At 44.1% G+C, this 15,758-nt stretch overlaps 1 protein-coding gene across 5 annotated transcripts in view; it reads right to left on the bottom strand.

The window, feature by feature from the left end:
* The window catches only part of Mcph1 (microcephalin 1), a 199,832-nt gene that overhangs the window by 114,361 nt on the left and 69,713 nt on the right, over window positions 1–15,758 (bottom strand). The window lies entirely within an intron of this gene.

The following is a 15,758-nucleotide window of genomic DNA, read 5'->3' as shown; positions in this document are numbered from 1 at the left end:
ATTGAGGGTCACAATTCAAGGGCACAGTCCTTCATGGCAGGGAAATCAAGGCAGCAGAGCTTAGGTAGTGGTCACACTACACCCAAAGTCAGGGAGCAGGACGAATGCCAAATGCATGATCTTAGCTTGATTCTCCTTTTTATGTGGTATAGGACTCAAGCTTAGGGCATAGTGTTGCCCTGGGTTAGGATGGGTTTGATCACTCAATGAACCCAATAAAGAACATCTCACACAGGCACAGACAGAGACTTATTTAAACAGGATAATCCTCACAAGTGTGTCTAAAGTTGGCCTCCTAGGTGATTTCATATCCTGTTAAGTTGACAAAACTAATTCAGTATCTTAATGAAACCAATATTTGAACGCTATCCTGCTTTTATATGAAATGCTGTGTGTTAGAAATGTTTTTAATTCATTGTCCTCTAGAATCCTCCATAAACATCCCACGATTTTATGAATAAAAAAATGAAGTGAGGGCTGGGGCAATGAGTCAGTTGGTGAAGTGCATGCTGTACAAGCAGAAAGACCCGATTTCCAGCGGCAGAAGCTGTATGAAGGGGGCGTGAGGCACATGTGTGCTGCTGGGCTGGGTGGAGTGGTGCTCTGGAGAGGTGGTGGGGAGGATTGTGGGTGATGGCTCAGCACATGGCAGAAACCTGAGAGTCAGCGAGCATGTCTACAAGACAGGAGAAGCAGCTATGAGGGTGCTGAGCTCAAGACAATAAATGAGAGTGGAGGACACCATGGGAAAGTAGCAGGGTGTTCACGGGAACCCTGCTCAAGGAAAATGCCACATTTTCAATTAGCTCCCTGTGGTCACAGATATTTTGTCATTTAACTCCCTTTTTTGTTTTCTCCTAACTTTTACTGTCCAAGTGACACTGGAGGGAAAGGAAGATAAGGGAAGAGGATAGGAGAGGAGGAGAGAGGAAAGAAGGGGAAGAGAGGGGAGGGGAAAGAGGGGAGGGGAGAGAGGGGAGGGGAGTGAAGGAAAGGGAAGAGGAGCAGAGGGGAGAGAGCAGAGCAGAAAGATCTTAATAAGTTCAATAACTGGGTTAAAAGCATTCACGTTACACAGTGTTCCCCCACTGTTCTCAGCTGTCCTGGGCTATCTATCCTTTAGAGATACGCTATCAATACTGTGGGTCTCCATGACCTCATAGACTCAGCCCAGGAGATAAAATGCAGTTTCAACATCAGGTTCATGTCAACATGTGGCCTGGTAGACTCCTGTGGTGGGAAAAGTGGTACACCAGTGAGAGGCCAGGAGTCAGCTGCAGAAATGTGTGTGGCACTCAAGTTCAAACTCAACCCACATTAAAATGTCAACTGAACCTAAACAACTTTGTGGAGGAATTCGTTCTTTCTGACTTTACTCCTTTCTAAATGTTAAGAAAATAAAATCATAGGGCAGTTACAGTATGATTTTGTTAAGCAAATAGATAGAGAATAAGTATTTCACAGAGGGAGCAAACATAGAACCAGAGATACAGGAAAAACTTTGTGCTTTATCCCATTCTATTGGCAAATCCCTTTCTTTAGTTCAGTGCAATATTCAAAATGTGAGAATTCTGTGTTTCAGGATTCCAGGTAGGCTTGAGGAATCATCTAACCCAACCCCACATATTTCTCAGAAAATACCGAGTAAGACAAAAACAACTGAAAAATTATATGCAACACAGAGTGGGGTTGTATGCAAGTGATCAAATATTATTTACATATAAATCTTGTAGGGGAAATGATCTCCAGGATCCACCTCAACAAAAGCTCTACGTCATGCCATCAGCACTGGCACATTTTGATATTAGACACTTTAGATAACAGAAACGACAGTGTTGATATCTGATCATCACTCATAAAGCCCAAACTCTGTTGATGAACTTAACGGAGGAACCATTTTCTTGCTTCATTTTTAGATATACCTAGATGATGTCCCATCATGGAGGGCTATGCAATTCACTCAACTTTCTTCTTCTTTTTAAAGATGTACCTAGGGGCTGGAGAGATGGCTCAGAGGTTAAGAACACTGACTGTTCTTCCAGAGGTTCTGAGTTCAATTCCCACAACCACATGGTGGCTCACAACCATCTATAATGAGATCTGGTGCCCTCTTCTGGCCTGCAGGGATATGTGCAGGAAGAACCCTGTATACCTAATAAATAAATAAATAAACCTTTTTTTTTTTTAAAAAAAAAGACAGGAATTGTTTAAAAAAAACAAAACACATATGGGTGTTTTGTCCACATGTATAGCTGTATACCTGAAGAAGCCACTGGATCCTATGGAACTACAGTTTTGGATGGTTGTGACCTGTCATGTGGGTGCTGGGACTCAAATCTCAGTCTTCTGGAAGATCAGGCAGTGCTCTTAACCACTGAGTTATTCCTCCATGCCCTCCAAGTCTCTTCTTGTTTTACAGATTTCAAAAATTCTCGTGGGCAGTGTGAGGCAGTTTGGCTGCAGTTGGGGAAGCCAGAGTGGTGCTGTTATTAAATGCAAATGACGGCTATACATTATGAAGAGAATGCAGCTGAAATGTGACTGGTACAACAAAGTAAGCAGACTTTTAGTTCCACCAGGAACTTGAGGGGAGAAAGTGCACAGAAGAGACGGCATGACCAAACTCTGGAAAATGCAAAGCAGCCAGATAAATGGTGGCTGATTGAGGAGGGCAGAAACAAGTGTCTGGAGAAGCAAGGTGACAAGAAAATTAAGATCATTTTTTCAGAGTTCCAAAAGCTAGGGAATATAGGGACAAGGGAACTGGAGGTAGAGAATAGTTCAAAGGAGTAACTCCTTTCCTGAAGCGAGAAGAGAGTGAAGGGCACAGGAACAGTGTCCTTAGCAGGGGACAGGCAGTCTTTCTGGGGACACTTACCCAGAGAAACAAACCAAACGAAACAGAAAAAGTGAACTTGGCCCTACTCACCTTTCCACCCACAGGAGATGCTGGGCTCCAGCAGGCTGTATCTGCCATTTTGTCCTCCCTGTGTCGGATATAGCCTTCCCAATCATAGAGCAGCCACAACAGGGACAATTAGATGAAAGGGGAAAAAAAGGAAGTGGTGGGGGGGAGCACCAACAGAACATTTGCCTGTGAGCCTGAGTTCTGAGAGAGCCAGAACAACCAAGAGATTCACCTGGATACTGGAACCGAAAGGTTCTCTGGTGAGTACATGTATCTGAGAGAGGAATGTTAGAACACATCTGCAGGAACTCAGGGAAGGACACTGGTGAGTAGATGTATCTGAGAGAAGAATGTTAGTTAGAACACATCTGCAGGAACTCAGGGAAGGACACTGGCAGTTCAGCATTAGTCATCAATTCAAGAAAATCAGGAAATTTCCAGAAATCCTGTGGATCCTAGTATATTAGTCAACCTAGTAGCCACGGTGTGCAAATGATGCTTCTAAGTACGTGTGTCTGCAGACCCACACACAAGGGTGTGAGCTCTATGGTCAGAGGACACCTGCTGGTCCTGGGGACCGAGCTAAAAAATTTATAATATTTTTAACAGTTTAAATATCTCAACAAAAAAATTCTTTACTCACAAAATATTTCTTAAGCAGAGACCCTAAGTGAAGCTCCCTTAGTTTAATTTTCAGTATCTCAAAAAATGTTCTTAAAGAAGAAAATAAGCAAATTATTTTAATTAAAAGTGATGGTAGATGGCTTGGACTTACAAAAAAAAATCTGTAAGAGAGACTTTTTTAGGTTGGGCTTGAGAAAGCAAATGGTTCCAATCAGTAATGATTAAGTGTTGACATGAAATACAGCATGAAGTTGATTCAGCTCACTCGGCAGCACTGCTGTAGAGCAGGCTGAAACATTTACAAATAGCCACTTTGGATGAACAAACTCACTGTAACTGTACTATAAAAACTGAGTTTACTCAGGAGTTCCAGATGACCAGCCTCCCTGGGCTCTGGGTTGGAGCCTGTTTAGAGAGAACAAATCTCCAGCTATTCTGTTATAAAGTCAACTTTATGGGTTGAGGATGGAGCCCGAGCTGATGGACTACTTGCCTAGGCAGCAGGTAGGGAAGTTCGCGTGCTCGATCCCCAGTGTGGCATGAACAGGTGTGCTGACAGCAGTCTATGAGCTCAGGAGCTGGAGATAGGATGATCAGAGTTAAGGTCATCGCCAGCTACATAGGGAGCAGAAGGCTAGCCTGGGAGACCCTGTCTCAGAACACAATAAAATTCAGCAGCAATTGGCAATATGAGCTGCTTTAGGGTCCTAGGAAGAAAGAAGCAAGAGAGGGTCCTTGCCGACTGGAGAAAACAACAGCTAACCATCTTCCTACCCATTCTCCCCATCAATTGTGGTTTAAGGGATGGAAGCATGTTTAATATTTTTAAGGCCAATAGAAGTAATTTATTAAACTGTTATTTGCTGCCAGGCGGTGGTGCCGCATGCCTTTAATCTCAGCACCTCGGAGGCAGAGGCAGGCGGATCTCTGTAAGTTTGAGGTCAGCCTGATCTTCAGAGTGAGTTTCAGGACAGCCAGGGCTACACAGAGAAACCTTGTCTTGAAAAAAACAAAACAAAACAAACAAACAAACAAAAACACCACAAAAAACAAAATGTCATTTTATAAAATCCTAAATTTCAAATTATAAAAACCTCCCTGCCAGATACCATAGAGTCTTAATCTTGATGATTAGGGTGATTTTTCTCAAACAACCAAAGTTAGAATTTGGACTACATACTTCATTTTGGCTGCTTCAAGGGTAATAAATAAAGTTTGTGATTCTTCCCCAACCCGGCAGTGTAAAGAACTGATTAAACACAGAAGACAGACTGCCTGGGACAAAGGGCAAGCTAGTTAATCCTTCACATATATAATATGTATCATCCATCTCTACCAACTGAAGAGTAACCAGGCAGTGAGGGAAACAGTGTAGGTAACACTGAGCTTCAGGACAGATGCAGAGGGAAGTGGGAAGGAAAGGAGTGAGGGAGAGGGGAGAGAAGGAGAGGAGAGAGAGACCAACAGCTGAATTCTAATGACAAAGTAAATGGTTACTTATGTCCCATACACTTTGGAGCCAGAAAACAGGAGGTCTGGTCTTCCAAAGAACCCAGCTTGAACTGGCAAAGTTTCAAGGCAATAATATTTGTTCCAAAATAAGCTATCCCCCTGTATTTCCACCCTATCTTGCAACACCAAGAAATGCTTCCTATAATTGCATAAAGTTATTTTTAAAGGTACAAGCAAGCACATTTAGAGGTGTAGTGCCTGCCACACTGCAATGATTTTTCAGGTAAAACTTTTAGTGGTAGCAAATGTTTTCAAATATAGTCAACTAAAGTGTGCCATTTAATTTGTCCACAGTGTGCACCCTTTCCAGTTTCAAAGCCGTTTGAAAAAAAGTTTTAGATAAATATAGTCAATATTCCCCTCATTTTAAAACTTTAGGTATATGAGTGCTTTGCCTACATATATGTCTGTGCTCCACGTGCATGTAATTCCCTAAGAAACCAGAAGAAGGCGTTAGATCCCCTGGAACTGGAGTTAGAGGTGGTTGTGAGCCATAATGTGGGTGCTAAGAATCAAATCTGGGACGTCTGGTTAAGAGCAATGAGCCATCCCTTCAGCACTTCCCCCTGCTTTACTTTGAAGACAGGCTCTCACTGTGTATTTATGAACGGCTGTCCTGTAACTTGCTATGTAGACCAGGTTGGCCTTAAATTCACAGAGATTTCCTTGCCTCTACCTCTTGAGGGCTGGGATTGAATGCATGAGTCACCACACCTGGATCTAAGCAAAGAACAATAACAAGAGCCTGACTGTGCTTGCAGAGTCTTCCCCATTTTCCCTCCAGCTGCCCTGATAATGACTGAAGGGAGCTCATCTCCATGGAATCATCGATGACATATATCACTAAAAAGCACCGGCAGGCACATGATCTCTTGTGAGGTTGCCAAGGCTCACCTAAATCATGACTTTAAAATCAGCTCCTGAAAGGTGTCAAAGTCCTTGCATAACAATGCTACATGATCATATTTGCTGACACTATGCAGATGGTCTTCTATCCTGCTATAGATTGCGAAATGAGGCTTGGATTGTCATTTCTTACCCAAGGCCACACAGCTAGTAAGTGGCTCTTAGTAGGTTAGTATGAAATCCATGATCTTATCCATTTGCAGAAATACCATGCTAACGTTGAAGCTTGTTGATAATAAAAAGATGACTCCAAGGTTACCTTTGGAATTAATATGGGCCATAAATTATGGAAGTGTTGAATTCATATTCAAAACTCTCCAACTGTGAGCATGAATCCCCCCTTGATTATGAACAATTCACTAAGGGTATTCAAGTCACCATCTCACAGCTGCTCGTGCTGACCAACGGAATCGGCAGGTGGAAATCACGTGGGAAACAATGCCTCTGTGTAACTGGCACCACGGAGAAACAGCTTATCTCCACCCCTAACGTGTCTACTTGGTTCTTGAGCCTTCCAACCCAAGTGCCCAGTCACAGCACTGGGCATAAGACTGTCTGTGAAGCCCACTGGACCAATGCCACCTCTGAATCAATGCCACCTCTGAATCATCAATGCCACCTAAATCAGAACCTGAATTTCAAGCAGCTTTTCTGTTTGTCTGTATCTGTACTTTTTCACTGCTGTGACCAACACCATGACCAAGATGACACCGCGTGTACATGGTCTTACAGTTCCAGAGGGAGAGAGTTTATCATGGTGGGGAAGAAAAGGAATAACGGCAGGCAGCTAGAGCAGCGTCTGGGAACTCACATCTTGATTTACAAGGAGGAGTCAGAAAGAGCTAACTGGGAATGCTGGGAGTGTTTTGAAAACCACCCCCAGTGATATACTTCATGTAAGAAGGCTATACCTTCCAATTCTTTCCAAACAGTCCCACCCACTGTGGGACAAATATATGAGTTTGGGAGCCCAAATCCATGAGAGCCATTGTCATTCAAACCAGCACATTCCACTCCCTGGCTCCCAAAGGCCCATGACCATATCATAATGCAAAATGCATTTAGTTCAACTTCAAAACTCCCCATAGTCTCAATGTCAGCCAATCAAGTCAATCTCTCAGCTGCAAGCTCCCGTAAAATCAAAAGGCATATCTCTACTTCCAACAATGACACAGAAAATATATCGCCATTCCAAAAGGGAGAAAAGGAGGCAGAATGAGGAAATACTGGACCAAGGCAAGAACAAAGCCCAGCAGGGAAAACTCCAAATCCTACAGCCTGTGTCAGAAGCCAAAAGGCTTAGATGGCTCTGCCCTTCCAGCTTTGCTAACTGCAAGACACTTCTCTCTCTTGAGCTGGTTCTGCTCCCTGTTTGTAGCTCTCTTTAGCAGTGCTGGGATTAAGGGCATGGTTTTGGCACCGCTAACATCTTGGGGATCTCAGTGGTTTTCCTTAACCTAGAAAGAAGACTCCGCAACCCCTTTATTCTTTTATCCTTCATGGCTCTGAAGTCAGAAGCACAGGGATGACACTGGCAAGTTTGGCTGCCTGTATAGGATGGAGTCTGGCTTCCTTGAACTACATCTGTAGCAGTTGAATTCCTTAGGCCTTTACACAAGTTGGAAGCTTGGCTGGGTGGGGTCTTGCACTGAAGGCACCACTCCTTTATTCCACCTTATATCAGGCCTTTCTTTATCTCTTTCATTATAAGCCCTGTCTTCAACATTAAATTTCCAGATGCTCTTTTTCTCCTAAAACTGTACATTTTGTCTGTATTTCTGCCACCCTTGCTCTTTTCCATTGTAGGTGTGCATAATGACTACACGACAGAGTCAGTATTAGACTGTCTCGAAATCTCCAAGAAACTCAGTTCAGTCTTAGGACAAGGGTGGAAAGTTGCTCTCTTTACCAAAGCGTCACAAGAATGGTCTCTAGCCCAGCTGCTAATACTGCTCCCCTTAGAATCCACCTGAGCTAAACCTCCACAGCCAGCATTTTTCTCAGCACTGATGGCACATTCAGCACCTTACAGTGCTCAACTATTCTAGTCCAAAGAAGCAAAGTCCTTGTCATCATTGTTGCCTTTGTCTTTTATTATTATTGTTGTTGTTCAAGACAGGGTTTCTCTGTGTAGCCCTGGCTGTCCTGGAACTCACTCTGTAGACCAGGCTGTCCTAGAACTCAGAGATCCGCCTGCCTCTGCCTCCTGAGTGCTGGGATTACAGGTGTATGACCCACTGACCAGCTTTCCACCCTCCTCCCCCAAAGTCTTCTACATTCTTCCAAATAAAAGCATGACCATACCTGTCACACAAATACCCCACTTCTGGTCCTAACTTCTATTGCTGCCATAAAACACCATGTCCAAGGCAACTTATTGAAGGAAGGGTGTCTTCGGGGATTAAAGTCCCAGAAGAACAGGAGTATATCACCATCTTGGTGGATAGTGTGGCAGGCAGGATGGTGTTGAGGCAGCAGCTGAGAGCTTACATCCTTATCCATAAACAGGAAGCAGAGCGAGACCCATGGGAAATGGTGTTAGTCTTGAAACCTCAAAGCTTTCCCTCTAGTGACACAATTCCTCTAACACGGCCACACCTCCTAATCTTTCCAAACATTTCCACCAGTTGGGGACCAATTATTCAAACATGAGTCTACAGCTAATTTTCATCCTGAACCACCACACTGTCATATACAAAAAAAAAAATCGCAAAAAATGAAGTTTAATGATATTTAAAATTGAGAATACAAACAATTAATCATCAAAAATAAACAACTCTTTTCCTGTTAAAAAGATATTAATAGACAGACTAGATTCCAGATGGTGAGAAGAAAACAATTTGCATATTGACAGATAAGCTTTTTTATGTGTGTCTTAGGGCTGCAATTGCACATGACACACCATGACCGAAAGAAAGTTGGAGAGAAATGGGTTCATTTGGTTCACATGTCCACATTGTAGTCCATCACTGAAGGAAGTCAGGACAGGAATGCAAGCAGGGCAGGAACCTGGAGGCAGCAGTTGATGCTAAGGTCATGGAGGATTGCTGCTTACTGGCTTGCTCCTCATAGCTTACTCAGCCTGCTTTCTTATAGAACCTAGTCCAGCCCAGGAATGGCACCACCACAATGGGCTGGGCCCTCCCCCATCAATAACCAATTAAGAAAAGGCCCTTTGGGGCTGGAGAGGTGGCTCAGCAGTTAAGAGCATTGGCTGCTCTTCCAGAGGACCCAGGTCCAATACCGAGCACCCACATGACATCTTACAAATGTCTGTAATTGCAGTTCCAGGGGCTCTGACACCTTCACACCATAAATTATTTAAGAAAGAAAATGTCCTTCAGACATATTTTAGGGGGCATTTTCTCTATTCAAGTGTGCTCCATTCAGATAACTCTAGCTATATGAGGGCGACATAAAACTAGCAGCACTGAAGTGTGACTTGTTGAGACAGGGTTTCACTATGTTGTCTGAGCTACACTCAAAGTCAGGCTTCTCCTGCTCTGACGTCTGCATGCTGGGATTCCAGGTGTGGACAACCATGTCCGGATATCTCTGCATATCCCTCACCAGCTCACAAGAGCTGAGCTTGATCACATGGAGCACTTGAACTTGATCTGATCAGCTTGGATTTTACCCAGTCCTTTCCAGTTCACTAAAATGAAAATGAGGTACTCTGAGATCCTAAGACTAAACCGCTCAGTCATAGTCACTTTTAAAATAAGCTAAGCTGTGACCAGGGTGACCCAGCATTTCACCACTGGACTTGATGTCAAATCCAAACATCTTTATAAATAGCATGAGCACGTACTTTCCTTATCAGAATAAAAACAATGAAATAACTATAACAAATTCCTATGTAACTAAAATAAATAGCAGAAACACCACTTCACAGTATGAAATAAGAGCACAAGATACTATGACCAAGGAGACAAATCTTTGAACGCTACGGTTACCAAGGGAAACACTAGATTTTATACTACATTTAAAAAATGAGCACCAAGTCACAACCTTTGCTCCATCAGAGGGAAAGAGAAATTCTCTCACTTATAAAAACAAGCACTGGGTTCCATCTCTGACTGAGCGCCAGAGAGAACCTGACCACCTTTAAGTTACCTGACAAAAGTACTCTTTATGGGGCTTGTGGGGTGTGACTTGATGGGAGAACACTTGCTGGCATGTGTAAGGTCTTGTGAAAAGAAGGAAGGGGTGAGGAAAGAAGGACTGAGATGTATCCTGCTAGAAGAAAGAATACCAGAATGTCTGGAGTCCTCCATAAACAAACACAACACACAAACACCACTATCAGTGAAATTCACTGTATGCATGCTCTTCTTTCTTGTTCTGTTGGTCCTCAACACAACTCAAGGGAAAATCACTCCTGTGGCATTGAGTGATGCTGTCTTGGCTTGCTTAGTATCTGAGGTGTGGCACGCTGTGGAGGCTTGAGGAGGAAGAGCAGGCCAAACTGAGGACAGAGCCCTGCACTCTCCTGCACTGATGATCACATTCTGGTCTGAGTATGTCAGAACAAAGATCTGCAGGGGTTGTGTATGGCCTGAGATGGCCAGAGGTTGATAAATGTTTAGGTATGCGGAATGTTAATATTCTAGCAGAGATATACTGCAAGCTCTTATTTCATTTTCAGTGAACAAGCTCACACTGAATGTATCCTTCTCATTCTCTGGCAAAAGGAAGCCCAAGATGTTGGTTTTAGTTTAGTTTAGTTTTTTCTTCTGCAAAATGTATTTTTTCTAAGTGAACTGTAAGAATCAGACATAAAATGTATCGCACAGTAAAATGAGGGAGGTTGTCAACTATAGTTTTAAAAACAGTACAAATGTCTTGAAAACCAAGTGTTTCTTCTACCAGCCCTCCTCAAAGCTGACGTCGGCACTCAAGTCTCATCCACAAAGGTACTTAAGAGTGGACTAGCATAGTTCAAGTACAATGCTCCCTGGCAATCTACTTTCACTTGGGGATAAAGTTCAGAAACCCTGAAAGTGTGGACAGCCGACAGCATCCCAGTGTCACTGGCATGGATCTGAATGACAGATGGCTAGAGGCAGCTGTTGGAAAGTTCCAGTTAAATCAAATTACGGGTGAACTTTCCAATGTGTGCCAATGGATAAAATATTCCAAGCTATTAACAAAAGTAAGACTGATTGAGTCATCAGAAATTGGGCTGGAGGTATAGCTCAGTGCTCCAGAGCAAGCACACAGCCAGGTACTCAGTACAACGGAAGGGGAGGGAGGGAGGGAGGGAGGGAGGGAGGGAGGGAGGGAGGGAGGGAAGGAAGGAAGGAAGGAGGAGTAAGAAATCATCTCTGAACCTGCAACGAAGAGCAGACATGAAAAGAGAACACTGCATCTTCTAGAAGTGGTGTTACAGAAGGTTATGCGCCACCATGGGGGGGTGGGGGCTGGGAACTTAGACCAGGTCCTCTGTGGTGGCCAGTTCTCCTAATGCAGAACCATCTCCACTCACTGAAGGATTTTCTAAGAGTGAGTGCTGAACTTGGATTTCAGTTTAAGGTGATGTCCCAGAGATCTCAATCATAGTGAGAGATAACCAAGCCCTAGATATTAAATCTGGCATCAGTGGCTTTTAGTGAAAATGAAGCATAGAAAAACAGTGTGGTCCCTGTGTCCATGATACTGTCAAAGGGACAGGGACAAGCTGAGTGAAACTGAGTGCCTCCATTTACCAACTGTTGGTCTAATTTGTTGAGACTATTTACCCAATACAGAAACATGTACTTTAAACCTAACTGTAATCAGGGGCTATTTTTATAAAATAATAAAGTGGGTGTGTTTACAATGTGCAGTAACATGTCCTTCCTGATTCCCCTCGCTTTTCCTAGGAGCTGGCACAGCCTAGGCCTTATTCTTCCTCTGGGTCTTCATTGCACAATCATTCCATGATGCTAAACCTCTCTCTCTCTCTCTCTCTCTCTCTCTCTCTCTCTCTCTCTCTCTCTCTCTCTCTCTCTCTCTCTCTCCTTGAATACCTGATAGGAAATCTCCAGCATAATACATATATAATTCAGAGTTTTCTATTGTACCCACAACCTTGGTCTGTTCATGTTTTTCTCCCTTGCTATCCTCATGGTAACAACCATGTTGTTTCAATAAAACTGTAAGAGTCACTTTGTTCCCTCTACTCCCTCACACAACACACTGTCAGATCTGTGGCATCCGATCGGCTGCAGACCAGCTTTCTACACTCTACCTGTACTACAGGTGCCTTGTCATGGCCAAAGCTCTCTATCCACAAGCTGTGCTATAACTACCCTTGTCATGGCCATGGGCATTTCTCTCTGGATCATTCTACCTGTCTGCTGCTGGTGGCTTTGTTTCTGCTCTAACCTCCCTGAAACCCATTCAGGGCATAGGACAGACAGACAAAAGCCTCCCATCTAGCTGGAATAGTTCCCATCCTTCTGCAGTGACCTATGAAGCTACAGTTGGTTCTAGATCACCTTAAAGAAAAAGGCCACGATGGTAGAGCTTTTCTCATGATGAAGCCTGTGGTGGTGGTTCACGGTGTCTTCTCTCTGAGATTACGGCTCTGACTCCAAAGGCCACCACTTGTCCCTCCCAGATACGTTTATCCACTGTTCTCATCAAGGTAAATGCCAAGGACCTCATTTTCCAGGGGAATCATGTGTCTGTTTTTTAATCTGTTCTCAATCACGGGCAGTTTGTGCCTCCAGTGTGGGAAAAGGACTCTAGGATCCCGCCAGAGGGACAAAAAGATGACAGGATTAGGGAAGGGCTCCAGACAGAATCCTTATTGAAGTGGTCCATGGCCAGTTCCCTGTGGAAAAAGCGTGTGGGCACAGCACAGGGACAGAAACAGACGGACTCTACAGTTTTACCTTGGTAGAGAGAATCTATATAATTTCGTGGTGAAAATCTGCAAGTCAGGGATGTGCTAAGATAAATGATCATTGCCTTGGAACAAGGCCTTTCTGAATACTGCTTCAAAGACCCATGCTGGAGACCCAGATAAGCTATTCTGCATTGTGTTTTCATCTGGGTACGTGTTTAAATATGCAGTTTCTATGCTGCAAAACACTCTGCAGGGCCCCGTGAACTGGCACATGTGCAGTTCTCTGAAGCCTGCAGTCCTTCATGCACTAACCCGAGGCAGGAGTGAAGTCTCTCTGGAGTGAAGCCTGTGAAAGCTCAAGGGTTCCAGAACTACTCAGGCAGATCCCGGGGAGCTTGACGTCTCTGCCTGCCAGGTGTGGCCAGACTAAGCCAAGACTGCGTGCGCAGCTAGAGGAGCTAGGCAAACTCTGGGTGCAGATGTGATAGGCTAGAGCAATCTGCTTAGCCTTTCACCCTTAGAACTTATCAATGTAAGGCTCAAGAAGAGACGGTGTCCAAGATGCCTCGTTCTGAAGAGCCTGTCTTCTGAAGGGAGGATAAGATACTGAGCAAGCAGAAGGCAGACCTGGGTCTGGGAGCTCTCAGCTTTCTTCCAGAATAAGTAGCAGCGAAGTGAGTGTTGTGAAGTGAGAGACTCAGACACACGAATGACAGGCTTTGTTCCGGAGCATTCTGATTCCATCCTAGATGCCAGTAAACCAAGGGGAGAGAGAGCCCCATCTTGATCACATCACCCCAACGTAGAGACTCATTCCATTCTTTCTGAACCAGAAAGCACTTAATTATTTACTGTACGTTCCTTGAAAATTAGTAGGAATATTTGGATTTATAGCTGATTTAACATTTATAACCTCTTATCAAGCTTTGTTTGTGAACTGTTTAGACCTGGCATCTTAAAATATGAGATAGGTTGAATTCTCCACGGCTGCCAGTCTGATTCTGACTAGAGACAGAAAGAACTAGAGAAGGGAAGGACTGGGGTCACAGGACACTCTGCTAGCTGTTAGTGACCACAAGCAGGTGAGAAGGCTGCCAAGAACAGCAAGCAAGGCACGAGGTGAGGAGAACGTTTGACGCAGCCCGAGTCCTGACTGACACTTGGTCACATCAGCTTATTTTCTGTGGGGTTACTCCTGTTCTCCCTCGTACAGGAACCAGCAGCACCAGCCATGGTTCACATCAGCTTATTTTCTGTGGGGTTACTCCTGTTCTCCCTCGTACAGGAACCAGCAGCACCAGCCATGGTTCACATCAGCTTATTTTCTGTGGGGTTACTCCTGTTCTCCCTCGTACAGGAACCAGCAGCAGCAGCCATGGTTCTCTCTTACTTATATGTCAGACGATTCAGTCATGAACTCAGAGAAACATGGATTGTTGACTTTTCAGAAAACAGAACACTGAGGAAATTAACTGCTTTGTGAGCATGCAGGAAATCATTAGCAAAGTTCTCAAATAGAAAAATAATGAAAGACTAGGCAAAAATTCACACTGAACTGTTACAAAATCACCAGGAGCTTTTGTGACGAACTGGCCAGAGGCAGCCATCTGACTTTGAAGGACCGCAACAGTGGTCTTTCACAGAGGTTTCCTGAGAACACTATACAAACCCTGAAATAAAAACATTCTCAGAAATGTTTTCCTTGGAGCTAAGTCTCTGATGCTAGCCAAAGAGAATATTTTAAGAATCCCCCGACTACACTGGAGATGGAGTTAGAGGAAAGCCCATGGAGGGTGAGGACTTTTGACAGCAAGGTCCACGCTATCTTTCAGGGCAGAGTATGAAAACTCATGAACATGAAGGGAAGCCGCAACCTGCGAAGGCTGTAATGTTATCTATGACTATATGCTGCCTGGAGATGCAAATTAAGTTGGATGTTAAACTAGAAATTTTGGCCACTGATCTTCCTAATGGTGGCAGCAACCATCTCTCTCAAATAAATATATTAGTTGGTATTGACTCCTTTTCAAAATTCAAGGAGGAAATCTAGGGAGATGGTTTGGTCAGTAAACATGGACCTTGCAAGGGTGAGGACCTGAATTTAGACCCCAGAACTCAAGTAAAACACTAGGTACAGTGGTGGTGCACATCTGTAATGCCAGTCACGGTGAGCCGGGGGGCAGAGATGGGCAGACCTCTGGAAGTTCATGGGCAGAGAGTCTGACAACTTGGCAAGGCTCAAGGCCAATGAGAGACTCAAACAGAAGTTAGAAGGTACCTGGGGAACAACACCTGAGGTGAACCCCACATATGCAACATGCATGCGCGATCATACGTGAACACACTAATGTAAGCAAAGCGAAACAATGGAATAATATAAATGCAAGAAGGAAGGCTGTGCAAGAAGAGGTAACCCCTGCCTTCTTGTTGAAGACTGGTATTAACTAGAGAAAAAGGCCTGGTTAATTTCTTGACTTATTCCTGAAGGTTAACCCTAGCAGTATCGATACGCATGTGCTGGTAGAGAAGGGAGAAGCCGGCAGCTGTTGCAATATGCAGAGTTCCCGGAACAGATATCAGCTTCTTGTGGCGGACTCACGTTTCCCACATAGTGCTGTGTTAGCTTTTGCTGGCACTGCAATCGTTTGCATTTTGCCTAAGATTCAAGTCTCCAAAACAGTGTTGTCAAGATCTGAAGGGGCTGCCTGCGGTGATACAGTACTCAAAGGCTTGAAGGAAAGTTATAGTATTGGATTGGATATCAGGCCTCCTTCATAGGAAGAAAAACGTATCTGGTTTTGTTAACCAGGGCAAAAATCTATAGCTGGGAAGTCACAGGCCCTAGGGAGGAACTCACTACCGGCTTTAGGCTGGGTGTAGCCAGATGGGCATCTAAATACTTATGTCTTAGACTGGATGCTGGCTGCCTGGCATGGAAAGGTAGTGGCTAAAAAAGAACCTCATAACTGAAGG

The sequence above is a fragment of the Microtus pennsylvanicus genome, chromosome 9 (genome assembly GCF_037038515.1).
Source record: "Microtus pennsylvanicus isolate mMicPen1 chromosome 9, mMicPen1.hap1, whole genome shotgun sequence".
Lineage (NCBI taxonomy): Eukaryota > Metazoa > Chordata > Mammalia > Rodentia > Cricetidae > Microtus > Microtus pennsylvanicus.
The sequence above is the reverse complement of the archived record's forward strand: the minus strand, read 5'-3'. Positions and strand labels throughout refer to the sequence as shown.